The sequence below is a fragment of the Capra hircus genome, chromosome 26 (genome assembly GCF_001704415.2).
Source record: "Capra hircus breed San Clemente chromosome 26, ASM170441v1, whole genome shotgun sequence".
Taxonomy (NCBI): Eukaryota; Metazoa; Chordata; class Mammalia; order Artiodactyla; family Bovidae; genus Capra; species Capra hircus.
Genome location: NC_030833.1, coordinates 7,365,806 through 7,380,942, shown reverse-complemented (window position 1 = coordinate 7,380,942; position 15,137 = coordinate 7,365,806). Strand labels below are relative to the sequence as shown.

Below are 15,137 nucleotides of genomic sequence, written 5' to 3'. Positions count from 1 at the left end.
AAACAAACATTCTGGCCAACCCAAGACAAGGCGGGGGCTCACGGGGACCACTGCAGTAGAACTACCCATTTCACAAATAAAGGCCTTTAGGAGGGACCTGCCGCGGAGCAGGTTCTGCAGGCCGAGGTCCGGGGGAGCAGCCCCAGGGCCCACAAGAGACTCTCCTCCACGGGGGATGGGGGGAGACTGTACAGGGAGACCCCTCCCGGGCCATACCTCCTTGGCTGGCTTGAGACTGAGGGTCAGTTTCTCACGCCCAGGCAGGACCACCCACCAAAGCCAGGCCGCCTAAGGCTAACATGTTAAAGGCAGCATGTATTTGTGTGTTATTACTAACATTTACTATAGGACCACGTACAGGGACCTGCTTAGGAGTCCCAGGCACAGACGCTGCTGCACAAATTCTTTGTGAGCCTCTGACCCACAGCTAAGAGATGGTCTGTCCTACTCAATACTGCAGGGAGTAAACCCAGGGCCTAGACAGAAAGAACACCAAGAAATTTTGCTCACCTTCTTTTTTTTTCCCTGGCTTTAAAATGACACTGTCAGCTCAAGGAGCAAATTTTTTTTTTCCCTAGCAGGATGAAAATCAATCATTTCTGAGAAGTTGGCACTTTGAGACTCTGTAAAGGTTTTGTGGGAAATGGCTAAAGGCACGTTGAAATTAACTCAGGAGCCCCCTCACCCTGCCCGCTCCAAGTCCTTGCTCTGGTGGTAGGAAGGGGACTGAAGTCTATCCATCCGTATTTTCTCAACCACACTCCACATGAGGGCCGGCAACTGAAGGGTCTCCTCAAAACACACCCACATCCCTAATCCATTCCACCAGAGAGAAATAATTCTATGTTCAGGACATCCTTGAGGGACTCCCCTGGTGGTCCAATGGTTAACTCCCCTGAGAGGACACAGGCTTAATCCCCAGCCAGGTAATGGTAAAGCATCCGCTTGTAACGTAGGAGACACAGGTTCAATCCCTGAGTCTGGAAGAGGCCTTGCAGAAGGGAATGGCTACCCACTGCCGTATTCTTGCCTGGAGAATTCCATGGACAGAAGAGCCTGGCGGGCTACAGTCCATGGGGGATCAAAGAGTCGAACACGACTGAGTGACTAACACTTTCTCTTTCAGGTAACTAAGATCCCGTAGCCCTGTGAGGTTGTGGCAAAAAATTAAAAAAGGACATCCTGGAGGTCTCTAATTCTCAGACTCTTAGCTCATTAAAGATGCACCAGCATCAGCAAGCTGCTTTCTTCCTAAAGACGTCCATCTACCATTTTGCTCGAGCCACTCAGCATGGCATGGGACTATTTCCCTAATTCATTTTTATTCTTTGTAATTAATATGTCGAGAAGCCCTAACACGGCTCCATCCTGACTCGAGTTTCCTAGTGTAATTTCCGTTGACTTATCTCTATAGCAGCAGCGACCGCAGCAACATCACTTTACACTGAACTGTATTGCTTCAGAGTTAATTACATGTATTTTGCTTTTGATAAATGAAAATACCAGATGCAATTAATTGAAAGACAATCAATATGATCCCGCTATTAAACGTCCCAATGAAATATCCAGAGGCTGTCGGAGATCCATAGTCATCAACAAATTGAAAACACATTCCAAAGGGGATTTTTGAAAAACCTGAACTTTTACCTGGAGCCATTTTATAGTAACTCACCAACATAAATTTGTCCACAAACTCTATAGTTCACACGATGGGCTGTCCGTCTTTTTTAAGAGAATCCAGCTTCATTGGTTCAAAACCATTTAAGGCGATGAAACCTTGAAAGCAAAAACGAAATGGGTCAGTGGAGCTGAGGCAGTGATTTCTTTCTTTGTTGTTTACATCTAGCCATCCTTTAATTGCATTTTTCCAATGCCTTCGATTCTAAGCTACCAGAGGTTATTAAATGGTTTCATTAAAAATACCATTTGTCTTGCTTTAGTCACACACCAGATCAAATTAAACAGTAGAGCACCAGAACAAATGATCTCTTTCCATCTATTTTGACGTGAAGCCAAGTGTGCAAAACCAGAAGGTGATATTGTGTCATCACCATGAAAATGTCACTTAACTTCTTTACATCTCCAAGTAGCAAGCAAAGGGACAAAACAATCAATACCTTCAAGCAAACCATCTTACCAGCAGTTTGAGAAATATGGAATTATAAAGTGCAAACCAGAATCCCATGGTTTATAAGTGCTATTAGCATAAGTGCTGACAACTGTTAATCCACTGTAACTGATTAACGGTTGCAGTTGTCATTAATAGAAGGCATTTTAACTTACTACCGAAATTGATTACTCAGTTAAGAATTCAATCCTAATGTTCAATAAAACTGCACTTTCTTGGCAAATGCAATATGAAACGAGGTGATGCATTAAACAGCACTCACATCTATTTTACTATACGTGGAACGAAGAGGAAATATATGGGACCTTCCACATTATCTGAACCACTTCCTGTACACTCAGAGCAGTAAGGGGGGTGGACGCAGAAGTTACAACTCCCAGGACTGATAGAAAAGGCAAACACCTGGGCGCAGGCGTGTCTTCTGTGTGCCGTTCCCATGAAGGACAGAAACAATTGCAACATCAGAGGTGCCAGGCACCAGGGGTGTTCATGTTTTCGGGCAGTCCTTCTCAAGTCCCGTGAGAAAGAACTGCTGCAGCCGACCCTGACCATTTCCAGGCTCACCTTACAATCAAGCAGGATTCACACGGTTGATTGATGTTTTTTTAAAAATGTATGAAATTACTGTAACCTGTTTCCCAGCTGCACTCTACTTTTCAAACCATTCAGAAGAAACTACACTCCTGAGACTTCCCTGGTGGTCAAACGGCTGAGACTCCACGTTCCCAATACAGGGAGGGGCCCAGGTTCTATCCCTGATCAGGGAACTAGTTCCCATGTGCCACAACTAACAATTCTACATGGTGCAGCTGAGGCACAGCCAAATAAATAAATAATTTTTTAATTAAAAGAAAAAGAAAGAAAGAATGCCATATTCCTGTGCTCTTTCTAATGGAAGGAAGGGTCCAAACCCTGACACCAGCCAGCTTCTGCTTGTCCATTAGCACTGAGTCAAGAACAGGAACATGGCGGTCTCTATGGTCAGGGCGAGCATATACCCAAAGGCAAGAAGTAATTCACGCCCACCGTGCCCCACACTGCCTTACACCCCAAACTTTCCAATTCAAGGGAGTGGGTGGGGAGAGCAGAGACATCCAATCTCTGACGTGCTAGGAAGGGACGGATAAGTCACGGGCTCTCAATGGTCGCAAGCCTCTAATGACACTTTCCTTGACTAAGTATCTATTACAGCCAAGGAAACATCCTCTTGGAAGCAGCGAGAACCTGCCTAACCAACTCTCATCCACCCTTCAAATCCCATCGCCTGGACACCTGCAACACCTTCACGTCAGACTGACAGGCTGCGACATACTCTGCACATCATCAAATCTCTAAAGTATTTTAATGCCTTGATTACACATCATTCATCTCCAAAGTCCTCCAGGTCTGGAACACAGTGGGAAATCAAACATGGAACACAGTGGGAAATCAAACATTTAACTAAAACAACAAAAAAAATTACTTATAATATACAATACATATCATATTAAATATATGTATATATATCTGTTTAAAAGGCTTCCCAGGTGGCTCAGCGGTAAAGAATCTGCCTGCCAATGCAGGAGGTGTGGATATTCCAATCCCTGGGTCAGGAAGACTTCCTGGAGAAGGAAATGGGAGCCCAGTCCAGTATTCTTGCCTGGGAAATCCCATGGACAGAGGAGCCTGACAGGCTACAGTTCATGGAGCTGCAGAAGAGTCGGACACGCCTGAGACACTAAACAACAACAGACAAGTGTGTGTGTACACGCATGCGTGTCAGTAACATTCTTTTCAACGAAGGCCTGACGACAAAGGTGACATGTTAAATCTACCCAGTCTTAGTGGTGGGTACAGACTCTCTCCTTGAGATGCTTCACAGTAAAATTAATTAAATAGGGAACAGACAACCCCACCTGTGTAGAAGGCCTCACAGAGGAGGTGACCTTCCACGGAATTTCAAGCCAAAAATTTGGAAGAGCCTGCAGTCTGCCCAAGTGAACAGTGACAGCTCCTTTAGCGGATTAAGAACATTAAAAAGCTTGGAAGACTGTCAGAATCTTTAAAGCGAGTGCCCATTGTTACTTGAAGGTGGAAAAGAAGTACTTAAAAAGGCTGGAGCCACAGAAAGGCTAAAAATTCAAAAACACTTTGTTTCCGCAGATACTTGATGACAGTTCAACGGGGAGCCGTGCCCCGTGGATTCGCCAGGGGAAATTTTCCTGGCAGGATTCCTCTAAGAACTTCCAGGAGTATACAACAAGACACAGAAATGACTGCACTGATTAAAATCACCACCGCTCCTCCACCAGCAGCCCCAGGAACCTAAGCGGGCTGTTCCACCAAGTACAAAACTCAGCCTCAGCCAGTAAATGCCAGGAAGCTCCAAGTTGACTCAGCTTCATCTGGCCAAGGGAAAGGGCATCTATTTTTGTACAATAACCTGGGTGAATCTATTAAACATCACTTGGCAAGTGTGTTCCGCCACAGTTGATAATGAGGAAGGTGTGAGCGCGTGCATGCATGCATGCACGCACGCACGCACGCACACACACACACCCAGCCATGTGCGCGAAGGGGCAGCACCCAGGGCCTGCAGGGGTCTGAGCCAAGGCTAGGGTTTTCATGCAGGAAACTTACAAATTGAGACGCATTGCCTAGCAGGGTCCCCACCACCTGGACTTTGAGTTTCTTCTTATCCTGAGTTGAGCGTATGAAAATTACCCTTTAGGTCCACAGTTAAAACTGAATGAGATGAACTCTAAAAAGGTCTGCAAGGGGTCCTGAGAGGCTCTGCCCTGGCTCATTCTCGGAGGACCAGCCCTGTTCCCACTTGAACTTTGCTCTCTCGAGGCGCTGCCACTGTGCTCCGCTCTGTGCCCTGCATGAAGGTCCTGCCCCATCCAAACTCTACAGAGAAGAGAGGCACGCGGGTAGCCCAGCGTGGGCTCCCTGGGACTCCCCCCCAACCCTACCTGTGGCAGGTATCACAAAGTGCCCACTTATCGGCACTTACTATGGATGAACTATTTCTAACGCCTCTGAAGCTGTGATGAGTCAGCTCTGCTACTACCCGGGGCCTGCCTGAACCCCTGGATTCTCTGCTCTGTCGGACTCACATTTGGGTCTCGGAGGCTTTGAAATGCCTGTCCTCTGTCCTGCCATGGGCGGTGGGGGTAGGCTTCCAAGGAAAGCGCCTCTGTTCCTCTCCCTCTGGCTGGGAGGAACAAGGTGGCCTGTGAGCAAAAGCGAGGCCTGGCCTGGACATCTGTGAGCAGAAGAGGAGGTCCTCAAGGAGTAACTGTGGACAGAAGCAAGAAAACCTGGTGCAGAGAGAACACGGGTCTTAACTGGAACCCGCCCTCCTTCACGCTGTGCTTATCTCGGATCCAGGGGGGCCCCTTCACATTTAGTACTTCCGGACTTTCCTGCCGGTCCAGTGGTTAAGAATCCGCCTACCAATGCGAGGGACAGAGGTTCAATCCCTGGTCCACATGCCGCAGAGCAAGTAGGGCCCCAGCGCTGCAACCAGTGGGTGCAATGAAAGCCCCTGCACCGTGGCCAGAGAGTAGCCCCTGCTTGCTGCCAACTGGAGAAAGGCTGTGAGCGGCCACAAAGACCCAGCACCGCCAAAAATGAATTTTAAAAATTTAGCACTTCAACAGAGAGCCAGCAAGTAGTCCACAAACTCTTTCCTCAGGCAATCACGAATTTACTGCAGTAAGTAGAGGGGCGAGTGGGGAGGAATGGAGGGGAGAGTGTGGAGTTAACAGGACACCACGGAGAATCCCAGGCTCCTCGGGTCGAGGTGACCAATGCCTGGGACTCTGTCCCATCTGAGCTGTCCCGTCTGCTTCATGGCTGATCAGGTCCTTTTCGAAGAGATCATGCCTGGGGGCTCGGCACAGGGCCAGGGTCCAGCAAGTGCTCAGTAAATGCCAGTGGTCATCAGATACTGGCCTGTGACTCTGACATGAGTGTGTCATCACCAGCCTCAGCTAAGGACCAAACCAGTCTCTGCTCGCCTTATGAGATAAATGGTTCCCGTTTGGCCGAAGAGTCCAGTACCTCTCGCCAGGTCACGAAGGGACCCACATGCTCCCTGCCGGCAGGGTGGACCCGCCCTCCCCATGGTGAGAGTCCTGAGGCCAGGCTGTGCTCAGGAAAGGAACACGGGACCGGGTGGAGAATGGTCCAGAACCCCAGGCTTCGCGCTCGTCAGTGTTCTCGGCTCAGATGCTGCTGGTGGGCCCTCTCAAGGGGGCGCCTGTTGTTATCAAATTTACGACTGAACATACCGAGTGAAGTCAGAGATGGAGAAACAGCGTATGACATCCCTTAGATGCAGAATCTAAAAAGAAATGACACACAAGAACTTATCTACAGAACAGAAACAGACTCACAGACTCAAGAGGACGAGTCCAGGGTGGTCAGGAGAGAAGGACGAGGGGAAGGGGGAGTTGGGGAAGTTCGGGATGGACAGGTACACACCGCCGCATTTAAAACGGACGCCAACAAAGACCTCCTGTACGGCACAGCACGCTGCTCAATGTTACGCGGCAGCCAGGATGGGAGGGGAATTCAGGGGAGAATGGATACATGTGTAGGTACAGCCGAGTCCCTTTGCTGTCCACCTCAATCTATCACAGCATTGTTAACTGGCTATACCAAAACAAAAGCAAAAGTTTTTTAAAGTAAGTATGACTGAAGTGATGCACGGTCACTCTCGGAAATGCTGGCCAGCTGCCCACGGCTGCAGGGACCCACCCTGGGGCATCCAGCTGCTCACCTGCACCCCAGGCAGAAGGAACCACTTGCCCATGGATTGCTGCAAGAGGGACGCACAGACACGGAACCTGAGCCCCAGCTCTAGACAAAAGCCAGTCCTGGGGAGCCGTGGTGATCTGGAGGTCACCCCAGGCCAGCCCTAAGTCAACCTGTTCACCATTCCCGCTCCACACACCAGCCACACAGCACCGTGTCAATCTGTGCAAAAGGGGAGCGATCCTCCAGGATGGGGTCACAGTAAGGATGTGAGGGCACGAGAAGTGGGTACCAGGGGCTTTCCCCGTGTATCCACCGCAGGGCCTCGGACTATCTCAAGTTCAAGGGTGGCGGGTGGGGAAAAGCCTCAAGCTTTTGGAACCCAGAAGCCCCCAAGAGAAACCAAATGCCTGCCCTGCAGAACCGACCCACCCCTATCAGCAAAAAGAAGCCCTCTAGCCAGAGAGGCACACCCAGACAGAAGGACAGCCGGACAGAGGTGTCAATCTGAGGTCACGGGCTCCTGGAGCACAGCTCAGGGGACCCCTGAGCAGCCCGGGCCCTCACACAACCCCTCCAGCTCCTGATTCACACCTGACCACCCTCAGCAGCTCTCCCCCACATCCAGGGACTCACAATCATCCAGCACAGAAACACACGGTTTCGGACTTCGGCTGGGCCAGGGGACCAGAGCTGCGTACGTCAGGGGACCAGAGCTGCGTAAGTCAGGGGCTGCTGGGAGCACAGATGGGCATCTCTGAGCAGCAGGGGGTGAGGTGGGTTGAGTGGGAGGGGCCAGGGGCTGCTGGGATGTAGACCCCGCCCCCCACCCAACCTCTGCCCCTGGGCTCAGAACTCGGGGGCCACACAAGTGTGATCTGACGCCAACCAGGACCTCAGGCTGACCCAAGTCACCTGGGGTGGGGCCCAGCCTCTCAATATTAACACAGCCCCCAGAAAGACCTGGCCCACCAGGCATAAAACAGTGTGCAATTCTGGACTGGTTGTCACCAGGGAAGGACAACGTCCTCCAAAGACGGAAAGGCTGGACAAGACAGAGTTAACACAGTATGACCTGAGATGCCTTCCCCTTCTACAGCCATGCCATTCCTTCCCAGGATTCAATTCCATATGCGATTGCCTAATAATGAATAAACCATATTAATGAGCTTGGAAACAATTACCCTTTATTGAGGCGGGGTGGGGACCCTGAAAGTTAATTTTCCATGTCCCGATACAATTGCGCTACTATCAAGACACCTAAGGTCAAATCAACACTTCATGGTTACCCCCGCGTCCAAGAGTTTCAGCTTCAAGAAGAAACCTGCCCTCCAGGCACAAACTTCACATCCAGTCTTTGCAGAGGGAATGCTTATGGAAATTTTATAATATTAAATATCTTCAGCTGGGTTTAAGCTTTAAGAACATGAAGAGGCCCAACAGCCAAGATTTCAGAACTCTGTCTTCAAATATAAGGACAGCCAGTGGAAAACTGTAAGGGAAGTCTTGGAACCCAGCCACTTTCTTAAGGAAAACAAAATAGGATATTTTCTCAGTGTTGTCTCAGATGTAGTCAATTAATGTGTCCATTCCTCGGCTGTCTTTGAGCTTTTTGCTTTCGCACCCACCCTTCAGAGCCAGCAGATTTGAGCCGGGCTAGGTGACCGGAGTCTAGCCTCATAGCATTAGCTGGCCTTCAGTCCTCTGGAGAAAGCCTCTCTCTCAGTGGCTCCAGAGATGGAGAAATAAACAAGAGCATCGGGATGGGGGGGGGGGCGGTGGGGGTAAGGTTGGACACAGCTGGAAAAATGAACATGGAAAGCAAATCGACGGGTGCTCAGGCCGGATGTGAGCCAAGTTTTGAAAGAAAGAAAGAAAAAAAGGTGGAGCCATGAGCAGCAACCCACACACACAACGACGTCATCCTGTGAATTCAAGCAGCGTTCCCACACCCTAAACTGCCCAGTTGGCCGTGGAAGTGCTGGTCTGAGCAGTCTGACCCCCAGCTCCCAGAAGCCTGGCTGTGACCCCAAGCATCTGTCCCAATGTCAGACAAGCTGTGAAGCTGCCTTGTTAACTTTGAAATGCCCAGGGGTAGGGAGTCCTTTCTGGGGAAGGACCCCATTACAATCAGCCTGGCTCAATGCATCAGGCAACGGGGGTGTAAGTCCATAAGGCAAATCAGAGATACTGTAAGTGGTCTTTTGTGGATCCAGACAGCAAGTGAACCAGAAAGCTACAGGCCCAGGTATTTCCACCTCTAGGAGAGGTTCCAGAACCTGCCAGGACTGGGAGAGAGATGGGCTAGCCGACAAAGAGAACATAGCAAGTAGCAACCACTAACCAGTGGGCATCTTGAAAGAACGCCCTGGCCTCAGCTTTCTCCCTGTTAAGATTGCAGAGTGCAGAAGAGGTGTGCTGAATTCCTTTCCATCAGGTACCCCACTGAGCAGGCGCACGGGGTCAGACAGCAAGCACGTCTCCTGATGCTCAACACAGAGACAAAAAACACACTAAGCTGAGGATCTTTAACATAAAATCCATGGATGGCAGAATAGAATGTTTGAAGAGCTGGTGAGACAAACACCCCCCAAGTCCCACCACTTCAGTGGGAGTATGAAAGGGCAGCATTTCTGAAAAGTTAAGAGTTCACCGCCCAGCTCATTCTACCCTTAGACAATAACTAGAGGAGGAGCCAAGATTTAGATAAAAATAAAAATAGATCATCTCAGGGATCTCCCTGGCAGCCAGTGATTAAGACTCTGCACTTCCAATGCAAACGGCGTGGGTTCAATCTCTGGTCTGAAAACCAAGATTCCACATACCACACCAAAAATACAAACCACCTAAGATGATCCCTAAAACAGAAAAGAGTTGGATAACTATTTCTGCAACACTATAGACATGACAAACAGCTATCATGGTATACCTACATATATTATGATACATGTAATCTCAACAGATTACTCAGTTTTAAAAATTCAAAAACACTTCATAACTTAGGAGAAACACTTGTACGTCAAATGGAAAAGCAAACAGACTCCAAATCTTATTAAAAAAATATTCTTTAAACAGTGAATTTCACTTCTTAGTGTATGCATGTATGCACGAGACAGAAAATACACCCGAAGTGTTAAGAGAAATTATTTTTCCATGCTAAGGTGATTTTTAAAATAGAAGGCTTTTGGATCATAAAAACAGTCTTCATATTTTCCTCAATTTCTCCATTTTCTGTAAAGGCAGGTCTCTTACAATCTGGAAAACGCACAGTGAGTCTGTGTGGGCTTCTGCCTCAGGAGAGGGAGCTGAGGCTGGGAATACAGAAACGGAGCTGCTGCCGACAGTTCCTGGCTCTATTTAGGATCTAAGCCCTTAAGTGACTGCTGCACTGTGCAGGTGAGTCCAAAAGGAAGTAGGAAGTAAGGCATCCTCTCCAAGCTCACGAAGTTAATCTACAAACAGGGTGATGGGACTTCCTTGGTGGCTCAGTGCTTAAGACTTCACCTTCCAATGTAGAGGGTGCGGGTTGGATCCCACATGCCTCGGGGCCAAAAAACCAAAACATAAAATATAGCAGCAATATTGTAACAAATTCAAAAAAACTTAAAAAGTGGGGGTTAAAAAAAAACGTCAAAAAAATTTTAAAACAAAACAAAAAGGTATCCCTCGTATGGATGCCAACACATCAATCTGAATTCCAGGAGCCAATCGACCTGGGAGAAGCCCAGAGGGGCAGAGGAAGGGGCACCAATGCAGCGGGGATCCCTTGACTCCCACGGGGAGCTCAGAACCCACTCTCCCCAGGGCCTGCAGGACAGGATGGCTCTGCCACAAGGTGGCCTTGGCAGGCTCCAGCCAAGTTCTTGGCTACAGACTAGACTGCAGAAGAATGAGCTGCTGCTGCTAAGTCACTTCAGTCGTGTCTGACTCTGTGCGACCCCATAGACGGCAGCCCACCAGGCTCCCCCATCCCTGGGATTCTCCAGGCAAGAACACTGGAGTGGGTTGCCACTTCCTTCTCCAACGCGTGAAAGTGAAAAGTGAAAGTGAAGTCGCTCAGTAGTGTCTAAAAGCTAAAAATACACATATACACATATACACACATATATATGACTTGAGAGTCAAGCGGCTGCATTCATAAGCCCTGGAAAAATTACTCACAAAAATAGTGACTAGATTTAGATACCAACTGCTACTGATCATGGGACTATAGGCAGAATATCGAGTTGGGAGGAAGCTGGGTAAAAATGAATTCAGCTGGTTAACACCCCTCAGACCCCAGCTCTCACCAACTGTTTCCCCATCTCCACCTCTATCATATATTGTACAGGCACGACCACTTTACAGGTTTGTCACTGGTTTAGTTGGTCAGCTCCTGGTGAGCAGTGAAGGGCGTTAATCCCTCCGTCGTGACCGACTCTTTGCAGCCTCATGGACTGTACCCCGCCAGGCTCCTCTGTCCATGGGATTTCCCAGGTAAGAAAACTGGAGTGGGTTGCCATTTCCTCCTCCAGGGGATATTCCCGACCCAGGGGTCAAACCCACGTCTCTTGCACTGCAAGCGATTCTTTACCATCTGAGCCACTAGGGAAACGCTGATGGCTGCCACCAGGGAAGGTGAGCAGGGACAACATAATTTTTATCTTGGAGAACTTGGAGACCAGCCACTAGCGAAGAGCACTGAAGGAGGCTGTGAGCGGCCCCAGAAAAGCTGCCTGATCCCTTGTTTCGCTTCTTCACCAATAAACCCAGGACATGACCATTCTTACCTAGAATGAGGGGCCACAGTGGGATGAACGCGTGATGCCACAGATAAAGCACTCAGCTCTAACACGTATCTGTGAACACTTCTACTGTTTAACAAATGCTTTTCTAACAGGACTAGGATAATTCATGAATCCAGAGTCCTGGGAAGAAGAAAGGCCTAAAGGAAATTCTGTTTTATTTCAAAATAAATGTATTAAAACCCAAACCTATAGGTTCAGGGGAGATTTTGGTGTGAAATGAAGCGCTTCACTGCCATCAAATGGACCGGCTGCTGTACCTGCAACCAAAGAGACGACCTCACTTTTTAAAATCCATTTACAGCGCTAGGCATGTCGCAGGGAGCAGGACGCAATGCAACTCCGCAAATACAAACACGAGTGAAGACTCCCAAGGTCGAACGGAAAGGAAATTCACGGGGCCAAAATAAGTTTTCTCTACAGGCAACAAATTCTAGTCCTCAGAATGAATCCCAGGGACTTCCCTGGTGTTCCAGCAGTTAAGACTCTGCACTTTCCATGCATGGCTGCAGAGGACGCAGCTTCGATCCCTAGTCGGAGAACTAAGATCCCACATTCCCACATGGTGTGCAGTGCAGCCAAAAAAGGAAAGAATAAATCCCAGAGCCAGATGAGACCTCAGAGAGCACCCTATCGGGAAAGGGAACCTCCCCCTACAAACAGCCTGATGATACAACCCTCCTGATTCATATGTATCAGGCTAAGTAACACTGGGGATTGTCAACGAACTTCCTCACATACCGAATCACTCTGTTGCACTCATTAACTCTGAAAATACAGATGACCTTCCATAGGGGTAATAACTTCATAAATGCTCTCCTCACTGACGGGACACGTGTGTAAATACACAAGCATGTATGTTTAACACAGTGCAAATACACCCACTTTCTGAGGGAACAAAAGCTCAAAACTTTCCCTGTGAAAGTAGATTCTGGGGCTATGCCACTTCACAGCTCTCGTGAAGGCATGCCAATGCCAGGGAGGTGCTCAGGGCTTCCTCTAAAGAAATCATGCTCATGGAGTTTTTAACTTCTCTCGTGCACCAGACCAGAACTCCCGTCGGGCAATGCTAATCATAAAATATCAAAATCCAGTCACCTTTATCCCAACTTTTGTTTCAGTCCGTGTACACAGTTCAAAAACACAACAGCACAGATGAACAAAACTCACAGGCTGAAGGCAGGCCCTTCCACTGGTTCCCCAAACCAGCCAAGCTATCAGAGCACACAAGCTTCTTCAAACATCACCCCCATGGACATCCGCTGCAAGATGCGGGTAAGCTAAGCACAGGCCAGAGATGCCTCGCTCCTCTCATTTTGCAACTCTCAGGTTTCCACGATGGATTTCCTCTTACCCAGGGTTCCAGTCTAAGACTGGGTTAAAAAATCTTGGGATGGAATATTCCTCAGCAACAAAAAGGAACCAGCCGGCAATACAAGTACCTGAATGAATTTCAAAGGAAACTGTGCTGAGTGAAAACACTCTGCCCCAAAAGGCTACACATTATGTATCACCTGATTCCATTTCTATAACATTCTTAAGGGACAAAACTACAGAGATGGAGAACAGATTAGAGGCTGTCAGGCTTTAGGGCCTGGGGAGCAGGCAGGACACTCTAGCTCCAGAACCTTCTCTGAGTAAGCAGGGTCTTGGAAGTCAGCCAGCCCTGCTGACAAGCTTGTATGCTGGCCATGACCTGTCTGCGCCACCTAAAGTGGGTGTGGCTGGAAACGGGGAACAGGAGGCACCCTTGTGGGCTGGGGCACTGTGGTGGGGCACATGGAACATGGCACGGCTGCAGAAGTGAATACACCCAAACGAATACATGTGACACTGGGGAAATCCGAATAGTGTCTGTGGATTGTATCAGTATCAGTTTCCTGGTCACTTTATCGTCACTATGTTCTGCAAGATGTTACCAACTGGGGGAGAACCAGGTAAAGGGTCTTAACAACTTACATGTGATTCTCTGATTACGTCACAATGACAAGCTCAATTACAAAAATAACAAGTAGCTTTGTCCTGTTTTGTCTGTTCCTTGGCGCATGCTGACCAATAAACAGGGCAATTCCTTTTTGTGGTGGCCCGGGGTTTGTTTACAAGGAGCCTAGCCTGTTGACACGCTTCACGATCTGAACTGGGATCAGCTTCCTTTGGCTGCCACGGTACATGGCTCCTGAACCCTGACCTTCTCCGCTGCAGCTGGCAAAGATGCTTGCTACGTAAGATCTTTCCTGGGAACAGGCACAACTGACTGGTTTCTCTTGCCCAGCTGCTGCCAGCTGCCCAGGGCTCCCCAGGTCACATCTCACAAAACAGCTCCGGAGAGGACAGGAGAAAGCCAGCCCCCGGGGCTGCTCCATGTGAATGAGTGGGCAAGGAACCTCAGGACTCCTGGACCCCACTTGGCTGCCTCAAAACACCAGGCGGCAGGCTCGAACAGGGCAAGACCGTCCCTGGCTGACACAAGCGGTTGTACGCTGGGCTGGCCACCTTCCAGCACCCAGCTCACTCAGAGAAAGTTCTGGAGCTGTTGAGTCCTAGCAGATTGGCAGAACCAGCAAGCCACCTATCTGAGCTGACCCACAGCTTACATTCCTGCTTTTCCAGCAGCCTGGGGACCTTGAGGCTGCCCTCAAACTCCCCATCAGCCTCTTGTGACCCAACTTCATCACACTGTATCAACCTCAAGGTCTTTGGTGGCGTTCGGAGTCTGTCCCTCGAGATCGTGTGTTGTCTCCCTTTTAAGGAGAGCTGGCAGTCAGTCCCAATACTCCCCGGCACCTCCCTGCTGATTCAAAGAACCCAGAAGGAGAAAATTACAGGAGCATCTTTGCTGTCTCGCCTTATTGTCTTCAGGGTCACACTTCTTTCAATCCATTCAACAGGAGTTTATCCTCAATGCCTCCCAGAAACAATCATAAAGTAGTCCCCCTCTCCCCAAAATGTGCCATTCGGTACAGTGAACAGATAAAACATATTCCCATCATAATACTATTTTTTCAGGTTCCATAAACCCTTAAATAGCCATTTACTCAAAAAAAAAACTGAACGCTTTCAAACACTGCCCAGCTTCAAAGCTGATAAAGAAATAACCAGCGACTCCTCTGCGGGGATAAAAATTACATTCTACATAAATTAAATATATAATTTGATTAAACATGTTTATGTCTTTGTGATGACATTTAAAATAGAAGTAATCATTTTCTTTCTCAAAAGAAAAACTCTTTCAAATATAATTCGAAGCTGTCAAACCTATCGCCTGCTACAGATCTTTTAAATGTCACGTACCTTCAAAGGGGGGTGGCAGTTTCCTTTTAAATATGCAATTCCAAACAGTGCGATCTGGATCAAGCATGTATTAAAATACACCGCTGGCATTTACCCTGATTAAGTAGGGCCCTCTCCCCTTGTTCCTGAGGATCTGCTCCGGAGAGCAGCTCTGAGAATGCTTCCTCCCCATACAACTCCAGAGGCTTAAC

At 48.5% G+C, this 15,137-nt stretch overlaps 1 protein-coding gene across 3 annotated transcripts in view; it reads right to left on the bottom strand.

The window, feature by feature from the left end:
- The window catches only part of CTBP2 (C-terminal binding protein 2), a 167,854-nt gene that overhangs the window by 115,011 nt on the left and 37,706 nt on the right, over positions 1-15,137 (bottom strand). For all 3 annotated transcript variants that reach the window (XM_018041152.1, XM_018041154.1, XM_018041153.1), the window contains exon 2: positions 1,673-1,776. The gene's annotated coding sequence lies outside the window, so the exon portion shown is untranslated. The remainder of the gene's footprint in view (positions 1-1,672; positions 1,777-15,137) is intronic.